The sequence below is a fragment of the Dendrobates tinctorius genome, unplaced genomic scaffold (assembly GCF_039654945.1).
Source record: "Dendrobates tinctorius isolate UK_male_01 unplaced genomic scaffold, ASM3965494v1 ptg000404l, whole genome shotgun sequence".
Lineage (NCBI taxonomy): Eukaryota > Metazoa > Chordata > Amphibia > Anura > Dendrobatidae > Dendrobates > Dendrobates tinctorius.
Genome location: NW_027362069.1, coordinates 218368 through 231726, shown reverse-complemented (window position 1 = coordinate 231726; position 13359 = coordinate 218368). Strand labels below are relative to the sequence as shown.

The 13359-nt window shown below is 45.9% G+C and overlaps 1 long non-coding RNA gene across 1 annotated transcript; it reads left to right on the top strand.

Annotated features, from left to right (window-relative positions):
* The first annotated feature begins 8570 nt into the window (after nucleotides 1–8570).
* LOC141076397 (uncharacterized) lies at nucleotides 8571–12725 on the top strand. The gene is made up of 2 exons (XR_012227479.1): nucleotides 8571–8853; nucleotides 11443–12725. It is a non-coding gene; the product is annotated as an uncharacterized lncRNA (long non-coding RNA).
* The last annotated feature ends 634 nt before the right edge of the window (nucleotides 12726–13359 follow it).

The following is a 13359-nucleotide window of genomic DNA, read 5'->3' as shown; positions in this document are numbered from 1 at the left end:
AAAAAAAATACTACATACATACTACATGCTACATACATACTACATACATACTACATACATACTACATACATACCACATATATACTACATACATACTACATATATACTACATACATACTACATACATACTACATGCATGCTACATACATACTACATGCTACATGCATACTACATATATACTACATGCATGCTACATACATACTACATGCTACATACATACTACATATACACTCACTGGCCACTTTATTAGGTACACCATGCTAGTAACGGGTTGGACCCCCTTTTGCCTTCAGAACTGCCTCAATTCTTCGTGGCAGAGATTCAACAAGGTGCTGGAAGCATTCCTCAGAGATTTTGGACCATATTGACATGATGGCATCACACAGTTGGCGCAGATTTGTCGGCTGCACATCCCTGATGCGAATCTCCCGTTCCACCACATCCCAAAGATGCTCTATTGGATTGAGATCTGGTGACTGAGGAGGCCATTTGAGTACAGTGAACTCATTGTCATGTTCAAGAAACCAATCTGAGATGAATCGAGCTTTATGACATGGCGCATTATCCTGCTGAAAGTAGCCATCAGATGCCTGTTCTTAGCTGAGAGGAGTGGTACCCAGTGTGGTCTTCTGCTGCTGTAGCCCATCTGCCTCAAAGTTCGATGCACTGTGCGTTCAGAGATGCTCTTCTGCCTACCTTGGTTGTAACGGGTGGCAATTTGAGTCACTGTTGCCTTTCTATCAGCTCGAACCAGTATGCCCATTCTCCTCTGACCTCTGGCATCAACAAGGCATTTCCGGCCACAGAACTGCCGCTCACTGGATTTTTTTTCTTTTTCGGACCATTCTCTGTAAACCCTAGAGATGGTTGTGCGTGAAAATCCCAGTAGATCAGCAGTTTCTGAAATACTCAGACCAGACCTTCTGGCACCAACAATCATGCCACGTTCAAAGGCACTCAAATCACCTTTCTTCCCCATACTGATGCTCGGTTTGAACTGCAGGAGATTGTCTTCACCATGTCTACATGCCTAAATGCACTGAGTTGCCGCCATGTGATTGGCTGATTAGAAATTAAGTCTTAACACACAGTTGGACAGGTGTACCTAATAAAGTGGCCAGTGAGTGTATACTACATACATACTACATACATACTACATGCATGCTACATACATACTACATGCATGCTACATACATACTACATGCTACATACATACTACATATATACTACATGCATGCTACATACATACTACATGCTACATACATACTACATATATACTACATACATACTACATACATACTACATGCATGCTACATACATACTACATGCTACATATATACTACATGCATGCTACATGTTGCATGTAGTATGTATGTAGTATGTATGTTGCATGTAGTATGAATGTAGCATGTATGTAGTATGCATGTTGTATGTATGTAGCATGTAATTTTTTTTTTTTTTTTTTTTACATTCAACACATTAGCCGGATGATGGGACTACTACTGTCCCATCATTGGCTAATGTGTCAATCACTGTCATGGTAGCAGGCATCGCCCGATGGGACTTGTAGTCCCATCGGACGATGCCTGCACAGACCCCCGGAGCCTGCACAGCCCCCCGGCAGGCCGGCACAGCCCCCCGGAGCCTGCACAGCCCCCCTGGCAGGCCGGCACAGCCCCCCGGCAGGCCGGCACAGACCACCGGAGCCTGCACAGACCCCCTGTCAGGCCGGCACAGCCCCCCGAAAGGCCCGTACAGACCCCAGAGAGGCTGTACAAGGGAAAAACAGGATTTTTCTTATTCCGATACCGGAAGTCCCATAGACTTGAATGGGACTTCCGGTATCGGAATCGGCGATACCGATACTTTTTTTTAAGATCGGCCGATCCATTCCGATCCGATACTTTGAAGTATCGGACGGTATCACTCAACTCTAATGATAGCCACACCATATCACCAACCTTAAACTGGGGACCAATGGTCCTATGTCGGTTGGAAAACCGCTGGGCCTTTTTCTGGGAGAGAGATAACTTATCCACCACTTGGTCCCAGATCTGGTGCATTCTCTCCACCATTGTGTCAACACCTGGGCAGGCAGAGGGCTCCACCTGCCCTGAAGAAAATCGAGGAAAAAACCCAAAGTTACAAAAAAAAGGTGACATCAAATTGGCAGAACTAGCTCTATTATTTTAAGCAAATTCGGCCAAGGGCAAAAATGAAACCCAATCATCCTGATCAGCGGAAATAAAACATCTCAAATACGACTCCAAGGTCTGGTTTGTTCTCTCTGTCTGCCCATTGGTCTGAGGGTGAAAAGCAGAGGAGAAGGACAACTGAATTCCCAGCTTGGAACAGAAAGTTCTCCAAAATCTAGACACAAACTGAACTCCTCTGTCAGATACAATGTTCTCAGGAATCCCGTGCAAGCGAACCACCTGTTGCAAAAACAGGGGCACCAACTCAGAGGAAGACAACAGCTTAGGGAGTGGTACAAGATGAACCATCTTAGAGAACCTATCACAAATCACCCAAATAACAGTCATCTTTTGAGAGACCGGCATATCAGAGATGAAATCCATTGAAATATGGGTCCATGGCCTCTTGGGGACAGGCAAAGGCATCAACAACCCACTAGAGCGAGAACACGATTTAGACCAGGAGCACATCCCACAGGACTGCACAAAATTCCTGACATCACGAGACAAGGAGGGCCACCAAAAAGACCGACTCACCAGATCTCTAGTACCAAAAATACCTGGATGACCAGCCAAAGCAGAGCAATGAACTTCAGACATCACTCTCTTCTTCCACTGGTCAGGAACATACAACTTTCCACTGGGACAATGCTCAGGTTTGTCCTCCTGGAACTCTTCCAGAGCACGTCTCAAATCGAGCGAGATGGCAGAAAGAACTACCCCTTCGCCTAAGATGGTAGCAGGTTTGGTCACCACAGAAAAATCAGCAAAGAAGCTCCTAGAGAGGGCGTCTGCCTTGACATTCTTAGTTCCAGGAAGAAAAGAAACCATAAAATCAAAACATGTAAAAAACAAGGCCCACCTAGCCTGTCTAGGGTTCAAGCGCTTAGCCGACTCTAGGTAAAGCAAATTCTTGTGGTCAGTGAGGACCACGACTTGATGCTTAGCTCCCTCCAACCAATGTCTCCACTCCTCAAATGCCCATTTCATGGCCAACAGTTCCCGATTCCCCACATCATAGTTACGTTCAGATGGAGAGAACTTTTGGGAAAAGAAAGCACAGGGATTCATTTTAGATGTTACAGGATCCTTTTGGGACAAAACAGCTCCTGCACCAATCTCAGAAGCATCCACCTCTACCTGGAACGGGAGTGAGACATCAGGTTGCCGCAAAACCGGGGCGGAGGTAAATCTTCGCTTCAGCTCCTGAAAGGAAGCAACAGCCTCCGGAGACCAATTCAACACATCAGCACCCTTCTTAGTCAGATCAGTCAATGGCTTCGCAATACCAGAAAATTTTGCTATAAATTTCCGATAAAAATTAGCAAAACCCAAAAACTTCTGGAGGGCCTTCAAAGAAGTGGGCTGAACCCAATCATAAATGGCCTGTACCTTGGCCGGGTCCATTTCAATAGTTAATGGAGACAAAATAAATCCCAAAAATGAAATCTTCTGTACTCCAAAAAGGCATTTCGATCCTTTGACATACAGGGAATTCTCCCTCAAGATCTGGAACACAGTCCGAATATGTTCCACATGAGAATCCCAATCCTTGGAGAAGATCAAAATATCATCCAGATAGATAATCAAAAATTTATCGACAAAGTCTCGGAAAATATAGTTCATGAAGCACTGGAAGACAGAAGGGGCATTAGTGAGCCCAAAAGGCATCACCAGGTACTCAAAATGTCCCTCCGGAGTATTAAACGCCGTCTTCCATTCATCCCCCTGCTTAATGCGGATAAGATTATACGCCCCCCTGAGGTCAAGCTTGGTAAACCAGCAAGCACCTCTAACTCTAGAGAATAGATCCGAAATCAGGGGTAACGGATACTGATATTTAATAGTAATTTTGTTGAGGGCGCGATAATCAATACAAGGCCTTAAAGAACCATCCTTTTTGGCCACAAAAAAAACCCGGCACCTAAGGGTGAAGAGGATGGTCTAATATGACCCTTCTCCAATGCCTCCTTAATATAGGACCGCATAGCCTCATGCTCGGGTACAGATAAATTGAAGAGCCGACCCTTGGGAAATTTACACCCCGGGCTCAGTTCAATTGCACAGTCATAACTCCTATGAGGAGGCAAGGACGCAGACTCATTCTCACTAAATACATCATAAAAGTCCGCCAAATAGTCAGGAACATCATGCGACTGAGGAGAGGTGGAAAAAACCGGAGCCTCACTACAGGCACACCGACAACCCCAACTCACCACAGACACAGATTTCCAATCCAAGACTGGATTATGAATTTGCAACCAGGGAAACCCCAGAACAACGGCATCATGCAGACCATGTAACACCAAAAATCTGCAATTTTCTTGATGGCCTGGGGCGACCCACATGACCACCTGGGTCCAAAACTGAGGTTTATTTTTCCCTCAAAGGGATAGGCGTTTGCAGAGGTGTCATAGGAAATCCACAACGTTTAGCAAAATCCAAGTCCATTAGGTTTAGCGCTGCTCCCGAATCCACAAAAGCCTTGGCGGAAAATGTGGACAGGGAGCAGATCAGAGTAATTGCCAGAAGAAACTTAGGTTGAACACCACCAACAGAAAACGTGTGTGCAAAGCGTTTCTCTCGTTTAGGACAGAGAGAAATAATATGCGAGGCATCTCCACAGAAAAAACACAACTTATTACGCCTTCTGAACTCCTGACGCTGCTCTCTGGACAAAACTCTATCACATTGCATAGGTTCAGACATTTGTTCAACAGGTGGCAACACCTCTCATGCAGCTTTGCGTTTGCGCAAACGCCGATCAACCTGAATGGCTAATGACATAGAATCATCAAGACCAGAGGGAACAGGAAATCCCACCATAGTATCTTTTACGGCTTCTGACAACCCCTTCCGAAAGAGAGCAGCCAAGGCATTATCATTCCAGGTAGTAAGTACTGCCCACTTTCGGAATTTTTGACAGTACAATTCTGCAGAATCTCAACCCTGGTTCAATGCCAGCAGGGTCTTTTCAGCCTGATCAATGGCATTAGGTTCGTCATACAACAACCCCAAGGCCTGAAAAATGCGTTCACATTAGTCCGAATAGGATCATCTGGTTTCAAAGAAAACGCCCAATCCTGGGGATCGCCACGCAGCAAAGAGATGACAATTTTAACCTGCTGCGCGGAGCTCCCTGACGAGTTAGGCTTCAAGGCAAAAAATAATTTATAATTATTTTTGAAATTCAAAAATTTAGACCGATCCCCAAAAAATACATCAGGTGTAGGAATCTTTGGTTCAGCAGCATGTGAATGAGCAAGGTAGGCGGAAATTCCCCGCACTTCCGCAGCGAGCTGCTCCACACGATCAGACAATTGCTTTATCTCCATTGAGAGAAAAAAAAATTCCCCCTACGGCCTCAGAGATATAGAGGAAAAAATATACACACTCTTTTTTTTAACAATTCTTTCCTGCTATTGAGTACCCTAGGATCTGCGGTATGGCGGGTGATTCTGTTATGATTGAGTCACCGTAGGAGGCAGACACAAAAATAGAAGCTACGTCCAGAAAACCAGAGAAGTTGGCAACTATCAGATTGCAGACCCCTGAACCTATCAACACAACTAGCAGTAGCCGTGGGGGGTTCCTACCGTGCCCTAGACCCCTCGATCACAGCCGGAGAGCTAAATAGCCTAAAGACAGAAAAGGAAACCTAAACTGCCCCAGAGCAGACCCCAAAGTAAAAGGCAGCCCCCAACATATAATGACGGTGAAGCAAGATGAAAAAACACTCACACAGATAGAAAGATAGGCTGAGCAAACGATGGGGCCCAAGCTAACTAAACAGAACAGGAAAGGAAGGTTGCTGTCTGCAATCTGCCAAAACCCTATCAAAGACATAAGCCAACAAGCTGATATGGAAAAAGACCCTGAAGCAGCTAGGCTTCAAAAACTAAATCAGCACTCAGGTATTTTCAGAAGACAGAGCTAAAGGAATTCAGCTCACCCCAGCAGGGAATGGCAGAAATCCAGAAAAACAAAGCAAAACAAAGTCAAAGCACAAATGCAAAAAGCCGAGCAGAAAACTTAGCTTTAGAAGAGCAGGAATTCAGACTGGTCTCCAAGGATCCCACAGAGAAATCACCCGCAGGGCAGAAGGGCGTTGGCAGCCTTATATCCAGTCAGTAACTCCACTCAGCCAGTCATCATCATTAGGCTCAGGTGTTTGATAATCAGGCTCACTACCTTTCTTTACCAGAAGAGGGAGTTCCTCGGGCCTCAGTAGTGAAGGGGAAAATGAACTCACAACAGTTGATACATAAAATGAGAACAATGGGGATAGGGGAAAATATGTGTAGGTGGGTTAAGAGCTGGCTCAGGGATAGGAAACAAAGGATGGTTATTAATGGAGCACACTTGGACTGGGTCACGGTTAGCAGTGGGGTACCGCTGGGGTCAGTTTTGGGCCCGCTTCTTTGTAACATATTTATTAATGACCTTGTAAGGGGCATAGAGAGTAGAATTTCAATATTTGCAGATGACACTAAACTCTGCAGGGTAATCAATACAGAGGAGGACAATTTTATATTACTGGAGGATTTATGTAAACTAGAAGCGTGGGCTGATAAATGGCAAATGAGCTTTAATGGGGATAAATGTAAGGTCATGCACTTGGGTAGAACGAACAAGATGTATAATTATGTGCTTAATTGTAAAACACTGGGCAAAGCAGTCACTGAAAAAGACCTGGGTGTATGGGTGGACGACAAACTCACATTTAGCGGCCAATGTCAGGCAGCTGCTGCAAAGGCAAATAAAATAATGGGATGCATTAAAAGAGGCATAAATGCTCATGAGGAGAACATAATTTTACCTCTATATAAGTCACTAGTGCGACCACACTTAGAATACTGTGTAAAGCTATGGTCTCCGGTGTATAAGAAAGACATAGCTGAACTGGAGCGGGTGCAGAGAAGAGCGACCAAGGTTATTAGGGAACTAGGGGGTCTGCAATACCAAGACAGGTTATTACACCTGGAGTTATTTAGTTTGGAGAATCGAAGGCTTCGGGGTGATCTTATTACAATGTATAAATATATGCGGGGACAATACAAAGACCTTTCTAATGATCTTTTTACTCTTAGACCTGTGACGGGGACAAGGGGGCATCCTCTACGTCTGGAGGAAAGAAGGTTTAATCATACTCACAGACGCGGATTCTTTACTGTACGAGCAGTGAGACTATGGAACTCTCTGCCATATGATGTTGTAATGAGTGATTCCCTACTAAAATTTAAGAAGGGACTGGATGCCTTTCTTGGAAAGTATAATATTACAGGGTATATACACTAGATTCCTTAATATTGCGTTGATCCAGGGAGCTAGTCTGATTGCCGTATGTGGAGTCGGGAAGGAATTTTTTTCCCCAATGTGAAGCTTACTGTTTGCCACATGGGTTTTTTGCCTTCCTCTGGATCAACATGTTAGGGCAAGTTAGGATAGGATATGGGTTGAACTAGATAATAATAATAATAATAATAATAATAATCTTTATTTATATAGCGCCAACATATTCCGCAGCGCTTTACAGTTTAACAGTTTCAAAACACAAGTCATAAGTAACAACGCATACAATAATTAAAGCAAAATAAGATGAAATAAGACGACCCTGCTCGTGAGAGCGTACAATCTACAATGAGGTGAGGGAGATACAGAGTAGATGGACTTAAAGTCTCCCTTCAACCTCAATAACTCTGTTACTATGTCATCAGAATCTCTCACCTCTCCAGTGAGACGGAAGAGGATCTCTAGGGTGAGGTGTAACATCCTCTCCGCCATCTTGTCTCTGTCCATATCCATCCTTGATGGGTAAATCAGGAAAATTCTCTTCTGTAGAAGATCTTCACTGAGAGGATCCGATATTGTAGAGACCTGAATGAGAAGAAGATGATCCGATGTAACATCATAAGAATCCTGTGTAATAATACAATTACTGGAGATAATAAGGGAAACATATGAGGAGATTTATTATCTTACAGGGTTTAGTTTTCTCCCCTGACATCTACTAATAAAACCTATATATTTAGGCCACAGACAACAAGCAGTTTCCTCCTCGGAGTCGGCAGCTGAACACGTTCCTCATAGACTCATCTTCCATAACGCTAATTCTCGTCTCATTACCGACACTGGAATCGGCATTAGCAATACTGCAGGAGATATTCATTACACGCGACATGAGAAATAACTCCTTCATGATGAGGACGACATCTTCATCTTCTACTGCGGCTCTAGAGACAGATGTGGCCAGAGTCGGTCACTGCCTCCATCCCCACCGGCCGTCTATATGGAGGTTTCCCGTCTTCCCCGCACTGGAATCTTCTCTCACGTTAGATCTCAGCTCTGAGTCACACACAGAAGTTTGAGGCTTTTCTGGAAGAACAGGACAGGAGAGATCTGAGGCCGATGTCTCCATGTACAGGGTTTCCCCTCGGGATAAGAGGCTTTTCTATCCCTTTCTCCCAATTAGAGGGGACACCTGTGGATATCGGGGTCTTTACCGGCTGCAGTCCTGGGGGGATTTACTCGGTAACGTGGACGTTGGACAAACGTCACCATCAATTCCCATCAGACTGAAGGAACATCGCTCCTCTATTCAGCTCTATGGATCCAGGATGAAATCCACTGCGGCCCCTGCAAGAAAAGAGCGAAGTCTGGTGAGACCCCCGAGGCCGGAGATTTCTACAGCTGCTCTGTGCGCACAGGACCTGTGATGAGGTCACAGGAGGGGAGGAGTCAGGGGTCACATGATCAGGGACCTCAGTGTGTGCAGGACTCTGCTGTGCTGGTTGTCATGGTGCTGGATGAGGGGAAGTTTATGTGTGTGGTCAGAAGGGGTTTACAGGGCGGATGTAGCAGAGCCGCGTGTGTACGAGGTGTACGGAGCGGAGCCATGTGTGTACGAGGTGTACGGAGCGGAGCCGTGTGTGTACGAGGTGTACGGAGCGGAGCCGTGTGTGTACGAGGTGTACGGAGCGGAGCCGTGTGTACGAGGTGTACGGAGCGGAGCCGTGTGTGTACGAGGTGTACGGAGCGGAGCCGTGTGTGTACGAGGTGTACGGAGCGGAGCCATGTGTGTACGGGGTGTACGGAGCGGAGCCAAGTGTGTGTACGAGGTGTACGGAGAGGAGCCGTGTGTGTACAAGGTGTACGGAGTGGAGCCGTATGTGTACGAGGTTCATGGAGCGGAGCCCTGTATGTACGAGGTGTACGGAGCGGAGCCGTGTGTGTACGAGGTGTACGTAGCTGAGCCGTGTGTGTACGAGGTGTACGGAGTGGAGCCGTGTGTGTACGAGGTGTACGGAGCGGAGCTGTATGTGTACGAGGTTCATGGAGCGGAGCCCTGTATGTACGAGGTGTACGGAGCGGAGCCGTGTGTGTACGAGGTGTATGGAGCAGAGCTGTATGTGTACGAGGTTCATGGAGCGGAGCCCTGTATGTACAAGGTGTACGGAGCGGAGCCGTGTGTGTACGAGGTGTACGGAGTGGAGCCGTGTGTGTAAAAGGTGTACGGAGCGGAGCCGTGTGTGTACGAGGTGTACGGAGCGGAGCCGCATGTGTACAAGGTGTACGGAGCGGAGCCGTGTGTGTACGAGGTGTACGGAGCGGAGCCGTTTGTACGGTCGTCCCTCCTCTATAGTGACAGGGGTGTTGCTATTCCATCTAACGAATCACAAGTTAGATTCGTAACTGATTATAACTCCCAGGCATCTAGGGTGCGGCAAGCCCTCCAAAAGTCTTGGCACATTTTAAAAGTAGATCATATTTTATCAAAAATTATACCTGAGAGACCGGCATTATCTTTCAGAAGAGCGAGAAATTTGAAAGACCATCTTACTCGCAGCCTCTATTGTTATGATTGAGTCACCGTAGGAGGCAAAAACAGAAATGCTAGCTAAGTCCAGAAAACCAGAGAGGTTGGCAGCTATTGGATTGCAGACCCCTGAACCTATCAACACAACTAGCAGTAGCCGTGGGGGGTTCCTACGATGCCCTAGACCCCTCGATCACAGCTGGAGAATTAAATAGCCTAAAGACAGAAAGGGAAATCTAAACTGCCCCAGAGCAGACCCCAAAGCAAAAGGCAGCCCCCCACATATAATGACGGTGAAGCAAGAAGAAAGAACACAACACAGACAGAAAGATAGACTGTGCAAAGACGGGGCCCAAGCTAACTAGATAGGAAAGGACAGGAAGGCTGCTGTCTGCAATCCGTGAAAAACCCTATGAAAATAAGAGCCAACAGACTGACAGTGGAAAAGGCCCCGAAGACGCTAGGCTTCAAAAAGACTATGTCAGTACTCAGGAATATTCTGAAGACAGAGCAACAGGCAAAATAAGAATCAGCTCACCCCAGCAGGGAATGGCAGAATCCAGAAAAGCAAGGCAAACAAAAACAAAACAAATGCTAAAAGGCAAAGCAGAAAACTTAGCTTTAGAGGAGCAGGAATCAGACTGGTTTCCTAGAAGTCCACAGAGAAATCACCCGCAGGGCAGAAGGGCGTCGGCAGCCTTATATCCAGTCCGTGACTCCACTCAGCCAGTCATCATCATTAGACTCAGGTGCCTGATAATCAGGCTCATTACCTTCCTTTACCAGAATAGGGAGTTCACACCAGACCTCAGTGACGAAGGGGAAAATGAACTCACAACACTCTATGTAGGCGAGCCAAGGACTACTTTTCTTGACAGTAGGGCTATGCGGCATGGTAGTTATCCATGTGGCCACTGTGTCGCCTGCCCGAACATGGATCGCACCACCACCTTCCCTGACTCTAGTGGTAGGATCTACAATATCAAGAAATCGATCACATGTGCAACACGATGTTATTTATCATGCAACATGCCCATGTGGCCTTATCTATGTGGGCCTCACCACCCGTCAGTTGAAGGTGCGTGTGCGTGAACATGTTCTGGGCATTGAGGCGTCAGTCGGCCAGGTAGATGTATCCTTATTAAAGACGATTCCCCGTCATTTCAAACTTTTCCATGAGAGTGACAGTAGTTTGATTAGATTCAGGGGCATCTATGCCATCGATGTTAGTATTAGGGGAGGTAAGCTCTCTACCAAGTTAGCACGTCTTGAATCCCGCTGGATTTGGACTTTAAGGACTGTGCACCCTCAGGGGTTAAATGAAAACCTCAGTTTCGCCCCCTTTTTGGAATAGGTATTTGCGGAGTTCCCCTTGCTTTATTGCCTATATATTTTATATATATTTTTTTTTAATTATTTTTTATTGTTTCAGTTTGATCCTGTTCGGCTTACGGGCTTCTGGATGAATCCGTTGGTGTGGACGTGTATAGCTATGAAGTATCTCCTCTCTACTGGTGATGTGCCGGGAGTCTATACAGCTGCATGTCTGTGAACATTCTATATGGCATTATGGACTTGTATTGTTCCCTTGGCTTACTATTATTATTATCATCTTTTCTGTGCATCTGTGTTTATATGATACTGTAAGGACTATATGAGTAGCCCTTGCTGTTTCTTTCCCCCCCCGTTTTGGTATATTTTGTTATGTTATTGCTTGTATGGGACGGCTGATTTTTGTGTTCACATGTATGAGCATGTGGACGGATGCACGTGTATGCAGGTATGTAATTCATGTGCGTGCACGCGGGTGTGTATGTGGTGAACATGTGTGTACGTGTGTATGTATGTGCATATATGGGGGCTGCATATATTTGTCTTTTCTGACCTATTTGGCATCTGGATTATTGTTATATGTATGTCATAGCAGCGCATATCCTTATTCAGATACGTGTACATGCATTAGCTCTATTATTGCTGCTTGTAATAATAATAATAGTATCCTTTATAATGTCTCTTTTTTCAGTATTGACCTTATATAAACATGATATACTGGTCGTTCTGTGCTAACAGCTGCCCTCATTGACCTATGAGATCCATGCACATTTGCCAGTTTCTAATATGGTGGCGTCTCCTTGAGTGTAATCTTTTTGCGTCTGTGTGACTTCCACTGCACTCCCTGTGCTGACGTCAGGTTTTATGGGCGTCACATTCTCCTGTCGTCATGCCGGGGATGGCGTGGGCGTCTCCCTGATATCGGCTTACATCGCCGTTTAGTTCTATTAGCCACATAGCGATTGTATGCGCGTCACCATAGTAACGGATGACACTTCCGGTTTTGACGTCAGTCCTACTTCCGGTCTTTGCCCGTTATTTAAACAGCGCTTTTTATATTACCTGCTGCGCCCCCTGACGAAGGTGTTCCGAAACGCGCGTTGGGGCGGTCACAGGGACCCCCAGGTTGCCACCTGCTTCTTGTTATTGTGTCCAGGTAACTTATGATTCATGTGAATATATACTTTGATTGCTGCCTGGACCTAATATGTTCTTTCTATTGAGTGCAATATATTTTCATTAGATATTTTTCAGTATTGTAATGTGCAGCAGTGGTAACTTCAGTCTCTGTGTCCCTATGTGCATGTTTTTATATTTTTATGGCACTTCAGCATGTTGCTTTGTACCTTGCCTGACCACTCTAATAAAGCAATTTTATTATGACCATTAGTTGAATTTTGGATTTTGTCCTCCCCCCAGTAAGCAAACAAACAGTGACAGACTGATACAGAGGGGAGAGAGGACCCTGCCCTTTCGGGCTTACATGCTACAGGATGGTGGGGAAGGAGACAGTAGGTTGGTGGGTTGCAGCAGTTCCGGTGTTGGTTGAGGTGATATCACCGGTAGTGGTGATAGAGAAGGAGGTAGCGGGGGTCATTGCAGGCTGTAGGCTTTCTTGAAGAGGTGGGTTTTCAGGTTCTGTCAGAAGGATCCAAATGTGGTTGATAGTCGGACTTGTTGGGGCAAAGAATTCCAGAGAATAGGGGCTATTCGGGAGAAGTCTTGGAGGGTATACACCCGTAAACCCCTAGCTTCAATCACAGACCCCTCTGTGTACTCTGTATACACCCATATACCCCCAGCATCGGTCTCAGACCCCTCTGTGTACTCTGTATACACCCGTATACCCACAGCTTCAGTCTCAGACCCCTCAGTGTGTGCTGTATACACCCATATACCCCCAGCATCGGTCTCAGACCCCTCTGTGTACTCTGTATACACCCGTATACCCACAGCTTCAGTCTCAGACCCCTCAGTGTACGCTGTATACACCCATATTCCCCCAGCTTTGGGCGCA